Genomic DNA, 22837 nt, shown 5'->3' with positions numbered 1-22837 from the left:
CCTGGGATCGAGCCCCGCATCGGGCTCTCTGCTCAGCAGGGAGCCTGCTTCCCTCTCTCTCTCTTCCTGCCTCTCTGTCTACTTGTGATCTCTGTCTGTCAAATAAATAAATAAAATCTTAAAAAAAAAGTGGCTTTTTTGTTCTTATCTCATTTTACCCCTTTTCTACCTATATTCCAATTAAGTTAGGATCAGGTGGCAATGAAATTATAATTAAAAATCAGTGTTTAGGGGTCCCTGGGTGGCTCATTTGGTTAAGCATCTGACTCTTGGTTTTTGGCTCAGGTCATGATCTCAGGGTTGTGAAATTGAGCCCCATGTCAGGCTTGTGCTCGGTGGGGAATCTGCTTGAGATTCTCTCTCTCCCTCTCCCTTTGCCCCTCTCTCCATGATCTCTCTCTCCCCCTCTCTCTAATCATCATCATCATCATCATCATCATCAGTGTTTAGCAAAAAAGTTTTAGAAGTCCTTGCAGAAGGCTCTTGATTTCAAGTTATACTTGATCAATAAAATTCAGTCCTAGAAAATTCTGGATGAAATCTCCTAACTCTTTGATCACAATACTTTATCTGCATTTAAGTTGGCTAGTCACTGCACTATTTGCCTTTTAAGAGCTATTACTCAGGTCCCATATGATCACTGTGAAACTACAAGAGCTTCAGAGACTCATTTGCTCATATTCTTTGTATTCCCTGGATTATATCTTACTGAGAGGTTCAGAAACAAACAAGATCTACAGGAAAACCATTACCAACACAGGCCTTGTCAGAACTCATGTTATCGTTGTGGACTTTTAGCTCTATTCTCTGCCTCTTCCTTAGGCAGTCTAACTTCAGGGTAAGAAAGCAGGTCTACCTGTTGGGACCATCTTAGGGGTTCACATTCGACAAAAAATGGTCACTTTGTTCCATATTTGGTCTTGTGCTTGACTTATATCCATATCTAACTGCACAAAAGTCTCTTCATCTTTATCCTTTTCAAGGGTTTAAGTCCAAGTCTGACATGTCAGATGTAAGAAGACACTATTCCAAAAGTGATTATTGTTTGTTCTTAATAGTGGTTCTAGTATTTTATAGTGTAACATTTTTTCACATGTCCCTAATGATTGCAGCTGGATTTTGACTAACAATTTAGAAAATATATAGTGACCAAATAATCAGGCAGTTAAAAAAATATCAGCAATACAACAATTGACAAAATGAAGGGCAGTTCCTACCGGGTGCATTTTATATCTCAGATGCAAATAACACTTGGTATGCATCTAAGTTTGCAGGCCCCTTGCAGAAATTCTGATGTCATCAGATGGCTGGTAATGCTGGCATTTGTAATTTCCTGCTTTCTTAGTTTCTCTTTTTCGTATTTCTAAGAGTTACCAAGGAAATGATAAGTGCTTAGATGCAGCATCTTTCTTTCTATGTCTTTCCATGTACTTTGCAAAACCTTGGAGGGTAGTTTGCATTTAGCAAGAACATGAAAGAGCAGAAACATAAAATAAATGAACTAAATAATTTACATGGTAGTAACTGTTCCAATGCAGAATGGAGAGGATTTTGAGTGATCATCAATCTGAACATCATTTTTAGCAGCTGAATAGTGTTCCATTGTGTGGAGGAACCACTCACTCACTACTGACTGAGCTTCTACTCAACAGACACTATGTTTGAGGCACGGTTTCCAGTACTGGAGTTAAACTCATGAATAAGAAAGACAAAAATTCCTCCTCTCCGAGTTTAATTCTTGTGGTAAAAACAGACAATCAATGAAGTAAATATCTAAGTATATAACATAACTTGAAGTAGTGATTAGATGTACAATTTTTATAAATTAGATAATTCAACAATTTTTTTCTGTAGCTTCTACTTATATGAGTGTGCTTTATTAAGGCTAGGTAATATCAAAAGGGCTCACCATAAAATAGCATCTTTTACTAGGGAGCAAGATTTGATCCAGAGCTCCTTCTCAAATAACTATGATAAATTGTGATGGACTCTTCAATTGAATCTCTTTCTGTTTTTCTCTGAACTCCAGGTGTTCACTTAAAGTGTGTGTCCCTCTACGCTGCCTTAGGTGCTAAACTTGAAGTACAAGAAAGTGTTGTCTTTTTATTGCGCTTACCTCAAGGGTCTTTGGGCTATATCTTCTCATGAGTATCACACTAGCATTATGGTATCAAACTACCATCAACTGAACTGGGGGTGTTAAGAGACTTGATGACCTTAAACCTGACACGGCCAGGCTGTGGAGATGTAGACTGGATGGACAGGACTCTGGGGCATCTGGGAAGGAAAGGTCAGGCGCTGAGAGGAGTTCAGTACATTCTGATTTTCAGGGACCAATGATACATCTATGGCTTTTACTAGCTGGCAGGACATGAAGTACTCTTATTAGTCACATCACTTCTAAAAGTGCAAAATGACAAAAAACTGTCATATAAACTCTATCTCTGATTTATACATAGCTTGGACAAGGGAGGATGATAGGCAATTGCAGATCAGAAATAAAAAAGCAGGCGTTGCGGCACCATGAAGCTGCTCACCCACAACCTGCTGAGCTCGCATGTGCGGGGGGTGGGGTCCCGTGGCTTCCCACTGCGCCTCCAGGCCAGCGAGGTCCGCATCAACCGGGTGGAGTTCAACCCCGACTTCGTGGCGCGTAAGATACCCGAGGTGGAGTGGGCGGCGCTTCTGGAGGCGGCGGATACCTTGCATCTGGTCCAGGTGCCCAAGGGGCCCGATTGAAGGGTATGAGCATGATGAGAAATTCCTGAGGCAGATGCACCACGTGCTGCTGGAGGTGGATGTGCTGGAGGGCACTTTGCAGTGCCCAGAGTCTGGACGTCTGTTCCCCATCAGTCGCGGAATCCCTAACATGCTGCTGAGTGATGAGGAAACCGAGACTTAACCGCGCCAGGCACTAGTTTTTCAGTCTGTAACCACGAATGGTTTTATGTATAATATGTTTGTTAGGTCTGTCTTGTATCCCCAAACCTTGACCCAGTGACACACGAAACACAGTGTTCTTGAGCTCGATATATTTCTTTTTCCCATTAAAGGTTCAAAACAAAAAAAAAAAAAAAAGAAAAGAAATAAAAAGAAATAAAAAAGCACTTGACAGCAGTAAGAATTATTTCTAAAGAATTAGAACAGGGTGTTGTGGATTCTTGGTTAGCAAAGCTTTCAAATTAAGACAGATTAAGACTAGTCTTGGAATAACTAGTTTAGTGTTATTGTCTGAAAAAAAACAGCAGGGTTTCTTCTTTTCACCTTAGAGGCTGAAATACTTGAATATGAATTTTGAAAACTTAAGTCAAATTCTTTTTTGATTTAAAGTGAAATTTAGTAGAATTCCAAGTACATTTGGCTATCTTTGAGTTAGACATCTTAGTTTTTCTTGTTTTATTTTCCTTTCCTTTTGTGAAAGATTATTTTCAAATTATAAGAGTAATGCAAGTCTATTATAGAAAATTTGCAAAGTACAAAAATAAAGGGAAAACTAAAATCACCCATAATCCTCACTTTCAGAAATAATTCTGTTAATATTCTTGGTGTATTTCCTTATATTTAATTTTTTTGCTTATGTGTTTGCATTATGTTCTACCATGTAATTATATAGAAGTTCATTTAATCTTTTTTTTTTATCTCTCAGCATTTAGGTTTTTTCCAAAATCATGTTCTGGGCTCCTGGGTGGCTCAGTTGGTTGAGTGGTCTGCTCTTGATTTCAGCTCAGGCCATGATCTTAGGGTCTTAGGATCGAGCCCCTTGTGGGCTCCACACTTAACACTCCACACTTAAGAGGGTTCCCTCTCTCCCTCTCCCTCTGCTTCTGTGCCTGCTCATGTGGGCTTTCTCTCTCTCTAAAATAAATAAATCTTTAAAAAATCATGTCCTAATAAATTTATAATGAATGAACTTCTTTATAAATAAACCTTGGATTCCTTCTAGGATGGCTATATTAAGTTGCTGTTTTGTAGGTCAAAAATACTGGTAATTTTCTATGGTTCAAACTGATGCTTAGGGTTACTGGGTCAAAGAGATTGAACATTACTAATTTTTACAACGGCCATGTTGTAGTATAATTACATGCCATACAATGCTTTTATTTAAAGCATACAATTCAGTGGTTTTTAGGATTACTTGTAGAGACGTGTACCTATAACTGTACTCAATCTGAGAAAATTCTCAACCCCAAAAGAAACCCCATACCCATTAGCAGTCATTCTCATTTGCCCCCAGCCCTCTCAGTTTTAGGCAACCACCAATGTACTTCCTCTCTTTATGGATTTGCCTATTTGGGCAATTTGTAAAAATGGAATAATACAATACATGGTCTTCAGTGACAGGCTTCTTTCACTTAGCATAATGTTTCCAAGATTCACCCATGTTGCAGCATGTATCAGTGCTTCTTCATTTCTTTTGTTGGCTGAATATTATTCCATTATATGGATACACCACATTTTATTTACCCATTCCTCCTCAGTTGATGGACATTTGGGTTGCTTCTACTTCTTGACTATTATGAATAATGCTACTGTGAACATTCACATACAGATTTTCATTTTTTTAAAATTAACAAATAATGTATTATTTGCTTCAGGGGTACAGGTCTGTGAATCATCAGTCTTACACAATTCTTAGCACTCCCCATAGCACATACTCTCCCCAATATCCCTCCCGCCACCAATTTTCATTCTTCTTGGATATGTAGCTAGGAGTGGAATTGCTGGGTCATATGGTAGCTCTAATGTTTAACCTTTTGGGGAACCACCAGATAGTTTTCCAAAATGGCTGCACTATTTTCCATTTCCACCAGCCATGTATGAGTGTTTTAATTTCTCCCTATCCTTGCCAATACTTGTTATTATCAGTCTTTTTGATTATAGTCATCCTAGTGGGTACAGAGGGGTATTTCACAGCTGTTTTGATTTGCCTTATCCTGAGAGTTAATGATGTCAACATCCTTTCATGTGGTTATAGGTGGAACATTTATTTTTATGGCTCATGATAAATTTGACCTATTTTCCTCTCCAGAAAATGGTGTTACTTTATGATGCTAATAGCCATATATCAACTCACTGAAACTTTACCAGCTTCAATATTAAAATTTTTAAAAATTGTGTTCTTTTGATTTCTAATTTCACTTTATTTCCACTCCTTTGATTTATCCTGTGTGTGTATGCATTCCATAAGGAATGAATTAACTATTGATCTAAGTTAATATATTTTTTTTGATTCGAGAAAAGACTAGGGCACCTGGGTGGCTCAGTTGGTTAAATGTCCAACTCTTGGTTTCAGTTCAGGTCATTATCTCATGGGTTGTGAAATCAAGCCCTGCTTGGGGCTCTGCACTCAGAGGGGAGTCTGCTTGGAGATGCTCTCCCTCTGCCCCTACCCCCACTCACACACACACATTCTCTCTCTCTTTAAAATAAATACATAAATCTTAAAAAGGAGAAAAAGTAAAAAAGACTAGCCTGAAACAAACTGACCTAAGCCAGTTGGGCCACACACAATTGTTAGGTTGTTCATAATACCACCTGGGTACATCATGATGATTGCCAAGAAGTTTGCAGTAAGTAGGAGTTGACTACTCCATATCCTATAACTTTCCTACTTGATTTTTTTAAAAAAAGATTTTGCTTATTTATTTGAGAGAGAGAGCGAATGAGAGGGGAGAGGTCAGAGGGAGAAGCAGATTTCCTACTGAGCAGGGAGCCAGATGCAGGACTTGATCCTGGGACTCCAGGATCATGACCTGAGCTGAAGGCAGTTGCTTAACCAACTGAGCCACCCAGGTGCCCCCCTACTTGATTTTAATGAAAGGTGATCTCAGACCAAATTCTGCTGCTTATAAAGACAGTTATTCAAACAAAAACTTATTGGCAAGTCAGGTCAAATAGTTCAGACACTATTCAATAAGCTTCATGAAGTCTAAGTTCTCTTAATGTTAGGTGGTCAAAACACCTGAATATCTCAGAATCTCAGAATATCTCGGTATCTCAGAATCTCAGAAACAGACTCTCAGAAGCAGAATCTTGTTGCTCTTGTGGTGGACATCAGACAACCAGAATCCTTTGACCAAATGGCAGGATTGGATAGCCTCAGGCTCCATCCCTATGGATACACATTTGGAACTTGCTAGATTTTTATACCTTATTAATACAAGGGTTGGGGGGATGTCTCTAGACTATTATTACCAATGCACATACCCTGCATACCACTAATTTCAGTAATTACCATCCATATCTAATATCCATTGTACTGATTAATAAGCTATTAATTTCACCAGTGAAAGTCCATTTTTAACATTGGCAAAGCACTGTGCTATTAATGGCAGGCAAAACTCTCTGGAGCACTTGTAATAGCCACATTTGGAGTATGGTTTTTTGATTATGCCTGGAGGGCGAATTCTTGATAGGACAACTGTCTGTTCCTCAGTGCCATATTAGACCTGCCCCGCTCCATGGGCACACCTAATTTCACATTAACTTTGCTAAAGGAAAAGTAAATTTTAGACGTAAAAGAGCATGGAGTATCTCTCCATGATTTTTTTTTTTCCTTAGAAAGAAAACAAGAATAAAGAAAACCACTTATTGTTTACTCTGTGACAAGTGTTCTGCATTCATTATCTCATTTAATCTCCAAAAACCCTGTGTGTAATTATTATCATCCATTATGGATGGGAAAACTAGATGTGAGAGATTTTAATAATGTGTCCAGGATCACTTGGTTTGTAAATGACAGATGTGGGCGTTGTCTCTGCCTGCCCATCTTGTTATGGCATGTTGGAATGCTTGACAGACGTTTGTTATTTTCCTATTACGTCATCTTCGCTTTGGAGACTCATGAATACTCCTGATGTACATGCATGGTTGGTTAAAGAAAATGTGAGATTCTGCATATTTAATAAATTTCAGGGAGAATGTATGACTGAGTAAAATGTAATTTCTAAATTACATTGCTGGAGGCATTTTGGCCTTTTATAAATATCTGTAACCAAGTTTGAGTTTTATGTCTGTAAGAAAAATAAAAACACAGGCTAAAGAGTTAGGAATTATTAAAAAATAATGACGGCTTCATATATGTATAACTATTAAGTAGATGATTTCATATTTTCCTTTTATTCCATTTTCGTGTTTCACTGACAAATAAAACATTCTACATTTATGGTTTTTAATGTATTTTTTTCTCCTTGAGGATGAAAAGGAGGTGAGGATAAGTCTGACTGTAGCTTTCTTTTGCTTTTTGCAAGTCAGAATTTGCAAATAGTGTTCAATTTCACTGAGCAGAGAAGTGAGGTGTTCCACTGAATTACCTCTAGCTTAGAGGGCTATTGTTTTTTTCTGTTTAGCAGAATTATGGAGTATGCGATTTAAATGAAGCTACATTATATTCTTGGAGAACTCAAATAGAATATAAGATGACTTGGTAGCATATTTTGTAATTTTTATTTTAAATAATGTATTTTTTAAAAAATATACTTGGATATTTATTTTTTTCTTTTCCTTTTTTTTTTTTTTTCTGTATCAGAGGTAGAAATGAAGCCATTTCTTTTTGTCATTTTCCATTATTTCCTTTTATTTCTCCCACATGTGCCCTGGATAATATCCTGGCTAGATATGATTGTAGGTTATTTGCACTGGCAGATTCTGATTCCATTGCCAGTCAGCAACAATAGGAGCATTGTCTCCCCCCACTTTCATATTCTGCACACTCCATTTAGAAATGAGAAAAAGTCTCAAAGGTAGGCACTACTATATTACCAAAGCAGGCAGCAAAGTTCCCCCTGGGGAGGCCCTGAGCTGGAGTGAGAGCATGTTAAGAGGGGGAGAGAGTAATGAGCACTTTTGAAAAATGAGGTTATGTAAGTTAGAGCTGCCCAGAGGTGCTCTGCAAGTCTATCAGACACTGTTCTTTGAAAGGGACTTAAATGAAACTAAATGCAGTAACAAAACTCTCTCACTGGAGAGAATTTAAAATGATTCTTCAGAATTAATTGAGACTATGAGAAGGCTGGAACATGCTTGTCTATCTGAAAAGTGTGTTCGGTGTTTTGGAAGAGTCGCTTTCTATAGCATATAAGTGACTGGAAAATCAATACCTTTTCTTTAAGGCTGCCACCTAGTTTGTAGCACTGGGTAATTATGTCCACCATGGCATCTGGAAAGTCGTCACTCCATCTTCAGTGCTTGACTATTTGGTTTACTTCATTTCCCAAACCTATCCATATCTGTTTTCTTTCTGTCTCTTAAAAAAAACAAACCAAAAAACAAAAAACAAAAACAACAACAACAAAAAAAAACCAAAAAACCAATGTGTTTCTAATTAATCTTGCAAATCCTTTAATTACTGACATCAATTTTGTTTGTCATGATTTCTCAGTAGTGCTTGTGGTTGAGTGTAACTGAAATTTGTTCTAGGTATTTTGTCCAACTTTCTATTTCCAAACCCAAAATAAGCCTTTAGAATAAGCTGTGAATTATTTCCCCCGTCATGAAGACAGAGAATCACAGTCCTTGGATGAATCTTTAAGTGTCCATTGCTCCTTTTTGTGTTTGGCTCTAGATTTATTTTAAACCCTCAACTTAGCAATTTGACATGATACATTCATGATTTGGATAGTCATGAGACCATGGGAGTTTGCTGTTAACTATTCTTTTAACTTCTGAGATAAGGTGATGGGAATTACTGTCTCTTTAAGACTGACTATAAATTCATTTTATTCTAGATCCAGAATGTCCACCGTTTTAAGATTTAGTTCAATACTTGTGGTTTATTGTCATGGGCGTTTCCATTGCTTTAGCTTTGAAGACCCATCCAGATGAAAGCAAAACTGTAAAAATTATGGCAAACCTCTGGTTTGCAGCATGGATTTCTTAAGTAGAAGAAAACTGGAAACCAAACTGTTTCTTCATTTCTTGTCTTCAGATTGTTGCCAGGGGGAAGATTATGCACAGATCATTGGGTTAAGCAAGGGTTATTGTTCCCCCTGCTATGCACATAGTAGTAAGCCATTCTCCTTGAAATTACATCTTCACTAGGACCAGTATAGAAAACATAGTTCTATTTGTGTTGGAAGTACAAGGTCACAGCCATTCACCTGGAAGATGATCCTTCACAATTATTCCCAGAAAAATACTTTGGAAAAATACTCTCTGCTCTTCATGGTTCAATGATGTAAAATGTTTGTACTGAACTTGTTATGGGCACTAAAGGCAGGGAGCTTGTCCAACAGATAGACTTGTGGTCTGGTACTATATCTGGCAAGACAGTCAGCTGGAAGATGGCAGGATACATGCCAGTTCATTCCATTTACCATCTTAGAAGTTATTGGCAACATCAATCATTATAATTACAGCAGAATTTACATTTGCAGAGGCTTTAATCTTCATATATATTTAACCCATATGATTCTGTCAATATTCTTATGAGATAGGTAAGACAGTTGTTAGATTTTTTATTACAGATGAGATAACTCTAGTCTGTCTCATCTAGCAAGAAATTAATAGTGGAATTGGGATGTCAGTGTGCTTTCCTCTCCTGCCTGGCTTGTCATTTTTTTGTAAACAGTGCATTGACTATTCCGACTAGAAGGAGGAGAGCTCAGAGTAAAGAGTACCCTTTGGGTTAATTGTAGAAATTATGCCATTTACTATACCACAGTGTACAGCTAACTAATCAGTGGGAAATTGAAGATCATAACAATGCAGTCACAGTTCTTCATGTATGATGAACAATGAGTTGTTAAAGAGATAAAGTCAACATAAGAATTTTATCTCTTACCTGATAAATCCTCATGGAAAATTAAGAAACATCTGCTCTGAATGTGTGAAAATCATAGAAAACAAAGACATTTGGGAAATTATTTTCTTCAAACTTTCATTTTACAACTAAATAGAGAGAGAGAGAAGTTCAGAGACTTAAAATTATTTGCCCCAGGTTACACAGTTAGAAAATGACAGAGCTAAGAGTTGAATCTGTATCTTCAAACTCCAATCAATCCTGGGCTTTACTCTGTGCCATGCTCATGTTCGGCTGCCAATGGACAGAAGGTCAGACCATAGTGACGGTCCCATTCACCTCTGGTACTCTGGTGAGCAACACCACATGGGGAACCTCATTTTATGGGTAGGAAAATCCTGATTAAAGAATGTCCCCAGAAGCAATTAGTACGTCAGTCGTGTAATGTCTCCCAAGTGCTCTTTGTCTGTCTTCTCACAGATGTAGGAGTCTACAGTGTTTCTTCTTCCACAGTGAAAAGGATTTGTGGAAAATCATCTATATATTTCAGCAGTAAGAGCTGAGAATGAAAAAAAAAAAAAGGAGACAAAAAAAAAAAAAAAGAATTTCTGTTCTCCAGCCAGTATTGAAGTAAAGTACATATCGTCATGTTCTTTGACAATCTCAGTCATGCTGGAATCATGTCAAAATACTCGGTGAGATTCTAGACTGGCATAGTTTTGACACTCTCAAGCTGATATTTGGATAGAGCAATGTTATATTATATCAAACTGAGGAATCTTCAAAAAACTGGTATGCAAACCAGCAGTCTACTTGGCTTAAGAACCTTAAAAGGGGTTACAACTATTTAACTATCTACTGTGATCATTGATTTTTGATAGTTAACACAATGTATTTAAGAGAAAATAAAACTCTGGAGTAAAACTATATGGAGTGTACTCTTAACAACTCTAAGAAATAGAAAATATTGGTGAAAATGTGTTTTGAGTAAGTAGGAGGCACAGGTTTATTGGAAAGACAAATAGTATGAGTGGCAGGAATATTTTAGTAGCTTCTCTTTTTCATCTCACTACATAAAACATGTGTTTCAAGTGTTTTTGATGCAGGCATTTTGTCAGAATTAAAGTCGTTAAGACACCCTGTAACCTTGTCCTACCTTTAGCCCCCATCCCAATTCTGGGCAATTTTTACTTTCCACTTTATTAATTTATATGGTGTTTGGAAACTTGTAAACTTTGGGTCTGTATTGCTTTTATTTCTGAAATGAATCTTGTTTGGTGGTGTATTGTTTTGATATATTGCTGGGTTTGGTTCCCACTTGATAAATAAGATCAATCTATAGCTTTTTCATATTATTTTCTGAAGATTTTATTTTTAAGTAATCTCTACACCCAGTGTGGTGCTCAAACTCACAACCCTGAGATCAGGAGTCAAGCACTCTACCGACTGAGCCAGCCAGTTAGTTCTAACTCTACTATTTTTATGAAGATTATTTAGGCATATTATTTTAAATTTAGGGAAAAAGCAGTAAAATATTGTTTAGTCTATTATAACTGGGAAGTCTCCACAGTGTTATCAGATACTCCCCAAAAGCATTATTAAAAATAAGTTTTACTCTAAGTGTAATGTGCTATTTACAGAAGAGTTAGAAATTTAATTAGGATCTCTTGAGCAGTCTGAAGCTGACAATAAGAGATTTTATTATGGCCCAGATGTCCTTCTCCCACATATCTAATACCTTACTCAATTGAAAAGGAAACTCAGGAAACTTACAGGAAGAAGATAATGCTTTTCTTTTAAGTAGATGTTTTGCAGCACTTGAAAATTCATTCCCTCATAAGAATCTACAAGAGTCCTGTCTTGATTGACCAAGAAGATATTACTGAATGACCCTTTCTACAGTTTGTTTTATGGAAACAATACATGTATTTTCATTTCCAAATATAAAGCTGTGTTATGTTCTAAATATTTTTTCAAACTATCTTGTCAGAAACTTATAACTCTGAAAATCACTGCTCTAAATTTCTACAGTAAAAACCATAAGTTTTGTTGTTGATTGAAACCACATGATTTCAAAGGGAAAAGTGTCGCCATTGTGACTTTAAAGGTGGAATTGCAACATCTGAGATGCAGAAAACTCAAGACACAAGTGAATTCTCATTAACTGTTATTTGATTGGAATAATTCATGTTTCCTTCTGAGGTGAGTGCATGGTTACTAACCATAAGTAGTTTGTACTACATTAAGTTACCCGCATCTTCACCTATCTCCATTGGTGATGGGATGAAGTTTACCAGAGAAAGAATGTCTGTTTTGCTTATAAATATAATATATAAACACAAACTTTCAAAGCTTAAACGGTAGTAGTGTACTTTTTAGGTTGGAACAAAATGTCACACAGTTGACATTTTCTCTCTCTCTTCCCTCTCTTCTTCTCCATCTTGTTCCATAAAGGATTTGAGACAACTGATGGGAAATATTAGGATATGAATAGAAGTCTTATTGCCAGATGAGGCGATGAGCTGGACGTTCTTTACGGCTCTTTTTTCCTTGTAGATTTTGGGAAATATAAGGGCTGAATGCTGCTTGGATGTGGCAGTAGTTTCTGACTACATTCAGTCTTGACCAGAATGTGTCATTGATCCACCATCTTTCTGGCATGGGATGGGGCTGGAATATCCTAGTGACTCGTAGTACTGAGACAGATGCTCCTAGGTCTCAGGTTGAAGGAATTTCAGAACAGGGGCAGTGACAAATAACACTATTCAAAGAGATAAAACATTGTGTGATCTGCCAACCAGGAAAGTGCTCTCTCGAGGTGGGGAAATTTGTCAACATAATGAAGAATGTTGTTAATGCATCAGTACTACTATTGGGATTTGGGCTGTAGTGGGTCAGTTAGTGGATCCATTTCCCCACCGTGTAAATGGCAGAAATCCCTGATGTGTGCATGAAGGAACACACAGGAGAAAAACAAAAATCCTGTTTTACAGAGGAAATGAGCTTTCATTTCCTTTCTTATTTATAGCTTACCTTGGGGTGTGATAGGGAGATTTCACTTTGGGTGGAGTATACCTCTGAACTTCATTCATTCTGTGCTATGACTAATAGCTTTTTCTCATAACCACATCCAGGATTGATAACGGCTTTAGGAAACAGCATTCCACATCTCTAGTATCTTTCTTGAAGCAAAGTGAATTGCTTCATTTGTCCTTCTTCTGTATTTTCTGATGTAATAGAAGTGCTAAAGCTATTGATTGCGTTAGACTGTCTGATGGATACTGAGAGCCATTTAATAGCATGTTGCAGAAAACAACCGAATCAGACTCTGAGCTCACCAAAGTTCAGCAGGAAAGCCTATTTCCCCATCCTCTCTATCATACTGAAATTTTATAAGCATAAGTGGTGTGTTTTTATGTACAGGAACACACTATCCTGGGTGTATCTGGAAGACTTTGGTTAGTTTTGAGCAAGGGAAAAATAACAGGGCTACCGGAGACCTCAAGAAGATATCAGAGACTCTAACTTCAATATATCTCTCGCCCACTCATTTGTTGTAAGAATAGCTTTCTCCACAGCTGCTCTCTGTGAACCTCGCTTGACTTACCCTTTTGACTTCCAGCATTAATTCTTGTCTTACTCCCAGAGCCATAGACATTAAGAGAGCATGGGCTCCCACATGGAAATAGGCCTAGACAGTTCAGACTCTGTGGCAAGACCAACAATAGCATTTGTAGAGCCCAGTGCAGAATGAAAATGCTAGACCCATAGTTTAAAAAGTATTAAGAATTTTTAGGGGCACCTGGGTGGCTCAGTCGTTAAGCATCTGTCTTCGTCTCAGGTCATGATCACAGGGTCTTGGGATTGAGTCCTGCATTGGGCTCCCTGCTCAGCGGGAAGCCTACTTCTCCCTCTCCCACTCGCCCTGCTTGTGTTTCCTCTCTCTCTCTCTCTCTCTCTCTCTCTGTCAAATAAATAAATAAAATCTTTAAAATTAAAAAAAAAAAAAGAAGTATTAAGAATTTTAAGCCTGTGACAGTAGGGAGTGTTAAACCAAGCTCAGGACTCTTCTAAGCATGGGGTGCTCTGTGACTTCACGGGTTGAATGCCTGGGAAGCTGGCCCAGCTCATTGGTCTAGAAATCCAGAGAGAGAGGGACTTGCTTTCAATCTACAGGGTTTAAAAGCAATAATGGAATGGATAAATTTTTTGGATGGCATCTCAGAAAATTAACTTTAAGGAAACCACTGAATTGCAAGGTGAATGATAAGAGCTTACACTCCTTTATTTAGTAGCAAACTCCTTTTTCTGAGAAGTTTCACTGGGTAGATCCAAGAGTTTCTTATTTGTGCCAGCCTCGGAGTCAAGTAGATCCATGGAGGCATTGCGAGGTGACTCCTGAAGGCCCAGTTTGGGTAGAGGTGACGTTCTCAAATTCCTGGGATAATCATAGAAGGCTCAAAATCAATGTTTTATTTATGTCTCCAGACCTGATTTGCTTTAATTAGTTAGAGCTTTAGAGTAAAGATTCTCACAGAACTTAAAGAGATGAGAAAATTTCTCGCAAGATCTGGTGTGTGGCAGTGGTGGCACCCAGTAACTTCTCATGTTTAATTCACTAGAAATTATGTTTGTACTTACACTTCTCACTAGTGACTAGTTTTGCACAGCTGCTCAGCTTTCAATGGATGGACTGTGACAATGGAGGAAAAAGCATTAACTACTCTGAGGGAATATTCTAGAGCCATTGAAAAGCTAGTGAAAGTATTGTCTGATTCTTTTTGCAATAACACAAAGTATTAAGGAAAAAATAAAAACATATAATAAATGATAAAAGTTAAAACACAACAGAGAAAGTTCTTCTAAATTTCTATAAGTAGACCTTATCTTTTAAATGCAATAGTTACACATAGAATATTTATTTCCAAACAAAATAATTCTAGAGACAACAGTCTATCTTCTTTCTTTCCCCCTCCATTTTCTGTTCATCTATCAGTCAAATAAAACATCTGCTTATTTCTGATGAGAACAATAGCTCCTGCAGGGACGTGAAACCAACACTTAACAGAGCAGTTCACTGTATTAGACATCTTTGTATATAACATCTCTGTTTTATGTGATTACCCAGTTTGCTCTGTATCATTGCACTTGGAGATAGGGAAAATTTGGTTTGAACAGTAAATAGTTCATTACTGGGTATTCCTCAGAGTACTGATTCTGTAAGTTCTGTGATGTGGAATACTTGGGAAAATACTTGACTTTATTAGGCATTAGGGAAGATGATGAAACTTGGAGTATATAATTGACACTTTTTGAGGCCCTTGTTCTTTGTCCTTTCCCCTCTTCTTCCCCATGAGGGTTAGTGGCTTTTGTGTCCTTGGTACTCACTGTAGAAAAATCTGCTGTCAGAAAGCAATAAAGAAAACAGTATGCACTATAGCACTGGAGACATCTGTAAGCCTAGCGGACAGAGGTCTTCATGGAATCCTTGAAATTTTACAATGTACACAGATATCAATGGGTAGATCTGCCTTTGTTTGTAAACACTCAGAAGGACGTAGCTTTAGGAATGTTTGTTGAAAAAATTAGACGCTAAGTATTATATTCAGCTTTCAGAGTTAACATGTTAATTTCCAAGATTTAGATCAGTTATCAAACTATAGTTCTTTCAGTAAAATAATGTTAATTTAAAGTTATTGAATATTCTGTATAATCTAAAAGATATGACTGTACTAGATAAGATAAAAAATAGGATCACAATCATATGTAAGAAGGCTTCTTATCTGATATGATCAGGACTGGTTAGTTAAGCCCCAAATTCACTGAAATAATCCTTTGCCTCTTAAACATTTTGTTTTAATTTAAAATATTAATGAACATTCATTTGGTAATCTCATCTTGTTGGGTACGTGTTTCCTTTGTGGACCCACTAACTAGAGGAACACTTTGTTTTCCTTATTTAAACAACACCCATAACGTGTAATCTATGATTGCTCACTTGGTTTGATTTAAAATGGAGCTAGAGGTAAGAGGAACTTGTGAAGAAACCTAAAGAAATCAAGAATCCTTATAGGCTTTTATGATTTTTCTCCGATTTTTTTACAGCTATTTTACAGATATTTTACCCACATGTAACTTGAGAGCTTTTATTGATGACACAATTTTATCAAACTCTTTGGCTTTTCACTTAATTTTCCTAGAAAAAATAAAATAATTATTTTTTCTTGTTTTTTTTGGCTTATGCTATAAAAAGCATATTTGAACTTAACAATAAGTGCAACTGACCCAGCCAGGTTTGGGAACAAATACAACTGGCATGTGGTAAGCAAACACAGCTAGTGGGAGCAGGTAGATGCAGGAGTATAGGTTCCCGGGCCCCAAACTTGCACCATGCCCTGGATATGTCTGCAGCATCTTCCACGTTGAGACATTCAGGGACCTGCGGAGTCAAGCTCCTACCACCAAATTAATACACTCCCATTCCTTTCTCTCTTCTTAGCCATGTAGCATAAACTGGTTTGGGAATAAACCGTGGCAATCCATTAATAAGGTTTAGTAATGTTAAAATGCAATACTCTTAGCGATTATTTTCCCAAAAAGGCTTACTATTCATTTACACTATTCATTTAGCTGCCAATCCTGCTTGACATGTAGATTTTTGAAGAAAGAAAGCACTACTTAACTACCATAGCCTGAATGGCTAATAGGCGCAACACAGTGTCCTATATCAGAAGCCATGGAGGAGAGCTCCTGAAAACCAAATATGCACTTAATTTCAGCTTATCAAATGCCAGTACACTTACTAGTTTATTCGAGCAACTGGAGTGTATTTCACAAAAGGGGCTATTTGTGCAGTTTAGAGGTACCTGAGGGCAGTTGGAAGGCTCTTAGTAAGAGTTTTTGAATTTCTACTGTATGAACGGCAAGGTGGTTAATAACAACTAAATTTGGACACAGAATGCCTACATAATGTGCCAAGACCATAAAGCCGGGCAACTCAGGTAGACCTCAGGCAACACACTGTCAACCATCACGCCTCTACCTCCGCTCTACAAGGCAAGCCAGGGCTTTGGCGTAAAGTATTCTTGAATTCAAAGCTTGGCTCTTTGACTCAATAGTTGTGTAAACTTGGCAAATTACCTTTGTTTCCTCTTTTTTAACAGGGAAAGCATGAGTACTAATCTTATGGGATATTTTGGGAAGGTTTATGTGAAAGGGTATCTACTTATCACAATGCCTAGAGTCTCATAAGAATGTAATAAATGGTAAGCTTTATTTTATTATTATTTTTATGACTTTGGGGACATAAGAATTAGATAGATTACTAAGGCCAAGGAACTTTTGATTTAATTGGGGACTGAAACATGTAAGTGGGTGCAAATTAATGTAGAACCAGCAATAAAAGCATTAAGAATAAAACTCCATAATTTGAAAATGCTCGAAGGAGGCACAGGCATAGCCTTGATTTGCTTTCTTTCTGGGTTTGTTTTGACCCAATTAAAAGTGTCCATGTAATGGAGAGCCTGGTAGCTTAGTTGGTTAAGCGTCTGTCTTTGGCTTAGGTCATGATCTCAGCGTCTCTGGCTGGAGTGCCACATCAGGCTGCCTGCTTAGTGGGGAGCCTGTTTTTCCTGCCCCCTCTGCTGTTTCCCCTGCTTGTGCTCTCTGATTCTTTCTCTCACTCTCTGTCAAATAGATAAATAACATCTTTTATAAAAAGTGTACATGTAATATATACAAATACGGAACCATTATGTTATACAGCTAACACTAATACAATGTTATAATTTAATTATATCCAAATTTTAAAAAGTGTGCCTATGCCATTCTTACATACTGCAGCAATATGCTATTGAGTTCACAAGAAAATTAGTAATTCCAGATTTTTATATATGGACTATCTAACTTTTCATTTGCCCTACTCTTATAATCTTTTTAGATTAGCAAGCAATTTCTTGCATTTTTGCTCTGCATCATTTTTACTCTTCCATTCAGCCCCAGTCTAAAATCAGCACTCTCAAATTAGAGTAGATCATTTCTAGTGATTGGCACATTTCAAATTTGTATAAAAACTCCTTTTTTTCTCTAAGCCCTGCAACAACTGAATAGCTGCTAAGTAAAAGAATTTCTAAGAAGGAAATATGAGTACCAGTGTATTAAAGAGAAGATATGCTGCTAATTTGTTTCACTAATTGATGCTACTTTGGGAGTTGGCTTTATCATGCCCTTCTGATTAAGAGTCCCTCATCGGCTTCAGAATATTTTATCTGGAAGGTCACTTCTCTAAGCTGTCAATGTCAGTTGCTTTGTTTAGTTGACTGAAACAATCAGATTACACAGATTTGATGACTAAACTTGTTTATGCTATGGTTATATCCAGTGAACCAGCAGTTCTTAGTTTTTGGTCTGTCTTGCACTTCAACTATAAATTCACTGGGGCCATGTATTTAAAAATAAGAAAGACTAAGGAACTTAGAACCTGTGAAAAAGTTTTCTTTAGCCCATCAAATAATAAAACCTTCATGAATTTATGTTTCATTTTTCAAGTAACTAGTTCATTACAGAAAATAGTAGGAGTCTTTAAAGTGGCTTCTTAGGTGTAGAGGAAGACCTGGAGTGTGTTTTCTACGTAATCATTATAACTACTTTCTTTCCATTTATGTAATCTTTCCTCATCCTCATTCTGTGTTGCAGTCTCAGAGGTTTTCGGTTTACTTTAGAGCCACTTAGATTGGAAGAGTTTTTAGAGTAGATGCTGATGAAAATAAGCTCCAATAGCCCGTTGCTTATAGTGCCATCTTGTGGCCGTGATCCATTACTATACCCATGAGCAAGGACTGCAGGCCCTCAGTTGAGGCCAGATGTATCCTTAATGAACATAGTATTGTTTTCGTCTAACTATTTGAGAAAACTGAGGTAAACACAAACCATAGTTATAATGAGCATTGACTACTGCTGAAGACAAATTAAAAATTAAAACAAATCATCTCTGAATTATTTGCTGGAATCAAAGGGAAAATATGATTTGCTCTATGAAGGTTTGATTGGTAATTTCATTTTCATGATCACTTGCATGGTACAAATAGAGGTAGGTTTACACTTGGATTCTTTCTTCTTTTTTGGGGGTGGGGCACTACCAAGAAGTTACATTTGGCTAGTACGTTTTAGAGGGAAAAAAACATTTGGTGCCTGAAATTTCATCTTGTTAAATTGTAAAATAGTTGGGTGCCTGGGTGGCTCTGTTAGTTAAACAACTGCCTTCAGCTCAGGTCATGATCCTGGAGCCCTAGGATAGAGTCCCGCATTGGGCTCCCTGTTCTGTGGGGAGTCTGCTTCTCCCTCTGACCCTCTCCCCTCTCATACTCTCTCTCTCCCTCTTTCTCTCTCTCACTCTGTCTCAAATAAATAAATAAAATCTTTAAAAAAATATATGGTCCATATATACAATGGAATATTATGCCTCCATCAGAAAGGATGAGTACCCAACTTTTGTATCAACATGGACAGGACTGGAGGAGATTATGCTGAGTGAAATAAGTCAAGCAGAGAGAGCCAATTATCATATGGTTTCCTTACTTGTGGAGCATAAGGAATAACATGGAGGACATTGGGAGATGGAGAGGAGAAGTGAGTTGGGGGAAATCAGAGGGGGAGACAAACCATGAGAGGCTGTGGACTCTGAGAAACAAGCTGAAGGTGTTGGAGGGGAGGGGAGTGGGGGGTTGGGTGAGCCTGGTGGTGGGTATTATGAAGGGCGCATATTGCATGGAGTACTGGGTTGGTGCATAAACAATGAATCTTGGAACACTGAAAAAAAAATAAAATTACAAAAAAAATTGTAAGATAGTTAACTAATTTCTTGTCTCTATTTGATCTTCTCTTCACATTAGCGTATGAATATTTTTTTCTCTGCTACATGTTCTTTTAAAGGAAGTCACTGACACATTTGAACGAATGTGGATCAGTACAGCCTGACATAAAAAATAAAGGTGTTGGGGCACCTGGGTGGCTCAGTTTGTTAAGCGTCCGACTCTTGATTTCAGCTCAGGTCATGCTCTCAGGGTCTTGAGATTAAGCCCTGTGTTGTTGGGCTCCTTGCTCAGCAGGGAGTGGGGTGGGGATTCTCTCTCTCTCTCCCTCTGCCTCTCCCCCTGCTTGTATGTGCTCTCTCTCTCTCTCTCAAATAAATAAATAAGTTCTAAAATAAACAAGTAAATAAACGTACTATGTCTTCTACTAGCCTTCATTTTATCCTCAAATATTCCTATTTTATTTCTTATGTAACTTAATATGAAGGCTTTTATAGGTGTACCCATGACTGTGTGTTAGGAGATCAAACCTTCATAGCATGTTGCAGCTTTGGATAAAAATATGTCATTTTGTAAAGCATATGAAGTAGAGATGAATATACAGTGTTTGGGTATTAGGTTTTCTTGATGAGAATGGGCTTAGAATGAGGGTTATGGCAGAGAAAACTGCACAACAAAAAGTCCATATTACTCATTAAAAACATTTAAGGAGAAAACAAAAGAAATTGGTTGAAAAGAATTCAATTTGATGAGTAAGTGTGTAATTTATACTCATTTAAATTCCACTGAAGAGCAATTCTCTTCCAGTTGTGATGAGCATAACTGAGATTGTTACAGGAGTAACAAATGGTTCAGAATAGAGGTACATGTTCTTTTTCTGCAGGATATATTTTTGCAGGCCTGGCTGCATAGTCTGTGGCAATTTTCCTTTACAAGATATCACTTGTAAAATATCTCTAGCAAAATAGCTTAGTAAATAATTGTTATGGGTTGATTGTCTTCTCCTCAAAATGATAACTTGAAGTCCTAACCTCCAATACCATAAGGATGTGACCTTATTTGGAGATTGGGTCTTTACAGAGGTAATCAATTTAAAATAAGGTCATTAGGGTAAGCCCTAATCCAATAGGACTGGTGTCCTTATAAATACGGGAAATTGGGACACAGAAACAGACGTGCCCAGAGGATAGACTATGTGTAGCGACACAGGGAAAATGCTGTGTGAAATCAGGGGCAATGCTGACATAAGCCAAACAATGTCTGGGGCTCCCAGAAACTAGAAGAGGAAGAATCCTTCCTCTAGAGATTTCGCAGGGATATAGCCCTTCCAACACCTCAATTTAAGACTTCTAGCCTCTAGAACTGTGAGATAATACATTTCTGTTGTCCTAAATCACACAGTTTGTAGTGCTTTGTTAGAATAGTCCTAGGAAACTAATGCAATCATGCCATTGAACTAGTACTTACTACATTGCCCTCTGAGTACTGGCAGGAATTGTCACATTTATACCTAAGAATAACCTTTAGAAATCTATTATTAACTTCCCAAGATACTAACTGATGAGGATACTAACTTACTGAGAGGTTAAATGATTTGCCTAAGATCATAGTTAGTAAGTGAGTGAGCTGGGATTTGAAGCCAGGTCAGTTTAACTCTAGAGTGTGGGGTGTGTGTGTGTGTGTGTGTGTGTGTGCGCGCGCGCGCATGTGTGTTTTCCTTACTGGATTGTTTAGGGCTGCAGCTACCTTCATACCACTCTCATGTCTCCTTTAGAACCACTCATCTCCATTTGAAGGAGAATTTCTCTTGGCATTCACTGGCAACCCCACCCTCAGCTTTCAAGGGCATGAGTAAAACTCCATTTCTCTGACAATAAAGGGTGGATAATATTCTCTTGTCTCTTTGTAATTTGAAATTTATAACCTTATTGGCCTCTTCTCCCACACCTCTCCATTTCTTTCCGCCTCTTTCCATCACCCAAATCAATGTAGTTTAATATGTGTAACAGAGTGAAAAATCTACATTGAGTCAATTTTCTGCTTCAAAAGAATTTCTTTAAAAAAATCCGACTAATGTCTTTGTCAAAGACTAAATAAACCTACATTGAACTGTGTATATCAGAGATACTCAAAACTGGGCTAACACGTAAAACCCAAAATGTCATCAGTGAAACTAATCCTGTCATTCTGAGAGCAGAATTGTTTTTTAAAATCTCAGAATGAGTGCCTTTTGGGTTAATAACTATTTCTGGTGTGTTTTAATTCCACTCAATGGTCCCTAAAACCAAGAAATAAATTTAATTTATAACAGTGTCATGGATTGGTACAGTTAAAAAAGGAATTCTAGTTAGACCAATAGTTAAGCAAAACAGACAGCTGATTATACATTAGTCATATGATATCAAAGCTAAAGCCATCAAATTAGATTTCTATGAGCTCAATAGAGAATTAGAAATCTCAGGTTATATTTGACTTTAACCTCTAAAATTTCTCCTTGTCGGATATTCTTATTGTTGACTTTGGATATCAACTTCTGGTCAGTCTTCCACATTAAGCAGTAGGTTTTTAAGTTTTTGACTCTAACCCATAGTCACAACAGTCAGGGTAAGAGTTTGGGGATGGTAGGCACTGTCAGTGGCTTCAGAGAGAATAAAAAGATGACTAAGAAGACCTGATACTTAGGGGATCAGTATTTATTGAAGCAAATGTTTTTACTGTGGTTTGATCAAATGGTCATCTAGGGAATATCCAGTCATGCACGAATAATAGAGCTGTCAGAGGGATAAAAGTCGCTGGATTCTAGAAGACCGGTCAGCTGAGCAGCAAGAAAACCCTACTGCGTGGTCGGTGTCACATGCTCCAACAAACATCGCTGTACAGACAGACCGTCCATTAGCGAGGCCCCAGGCAACTCACCAAACAGCCCGCTATGCACTCTGAGTACTGAGCTGGCTGTCCAACCACAGTACAAGGATAGCAACCCTCTGCAGTAGATATCCTTTCACTTCTTCTTTTCAAATCGTGTGTTTTTTTTTTTTTTTCTTTTCTCTAATACAATGTTTATACAGTGTATGTGGGGGAGGTGGGGATCAGAAGTTTTACATATTTGTAGATTGGAACTCATACAGCTTCGGTGACTTGCCCAGGGCCCCAGAACTAGAAATGGCAGTATTGGTGAGGCCAGGAAAGCTCCCAATTATTATTCTGCCCCCGCTGATCCCTTCTGTTTTAGGAGGGTTTTCCCAAAGCCCTGGATTTCCATCCTGCTATCGTGCCTGACTAAACTAAA

At 37.7% G+C, this 22837-nt stretch overlaps 1 protein-coding gene and 1 pseudogene across 1 annotated transcript in view; both read left to right on the top strand.

The window, feature by feature from the left end:
• LOC111142610 (phosphodiesterase 11A) overlaps positions 1 to 22837 on the top strand; it is a 392040-nt gene that overhangs the window by 54593 nt on the left and 314610 nt on the right. The window lies entirely within an intron of this gene.
• Positions 2524 to 3063, top strand: LOC111142626 (annotated as a pseudogene).

The sequence above is a fragment of the Enhydra lutris genome, unplaced genomic scaffold, assembly GCF_002288905.1.
Source record: "Enhydra lutris kenyoni isolate GAN:26980312 unplaced genomic scaffold, ASM228890v2 scaffoldscaffold1, whole genome shotgun sequence".
Lineage (NCBI taxonomy): Eukaryota > Metazoa > Chordata > Mammalia > Carnivora > Mustelidae > Enhydra > Enhydra lutris.
Note: the sequence above shows the minus strand (reverse complement) of the source record. Positions and strands in the feature narration are given on the sequence as shown.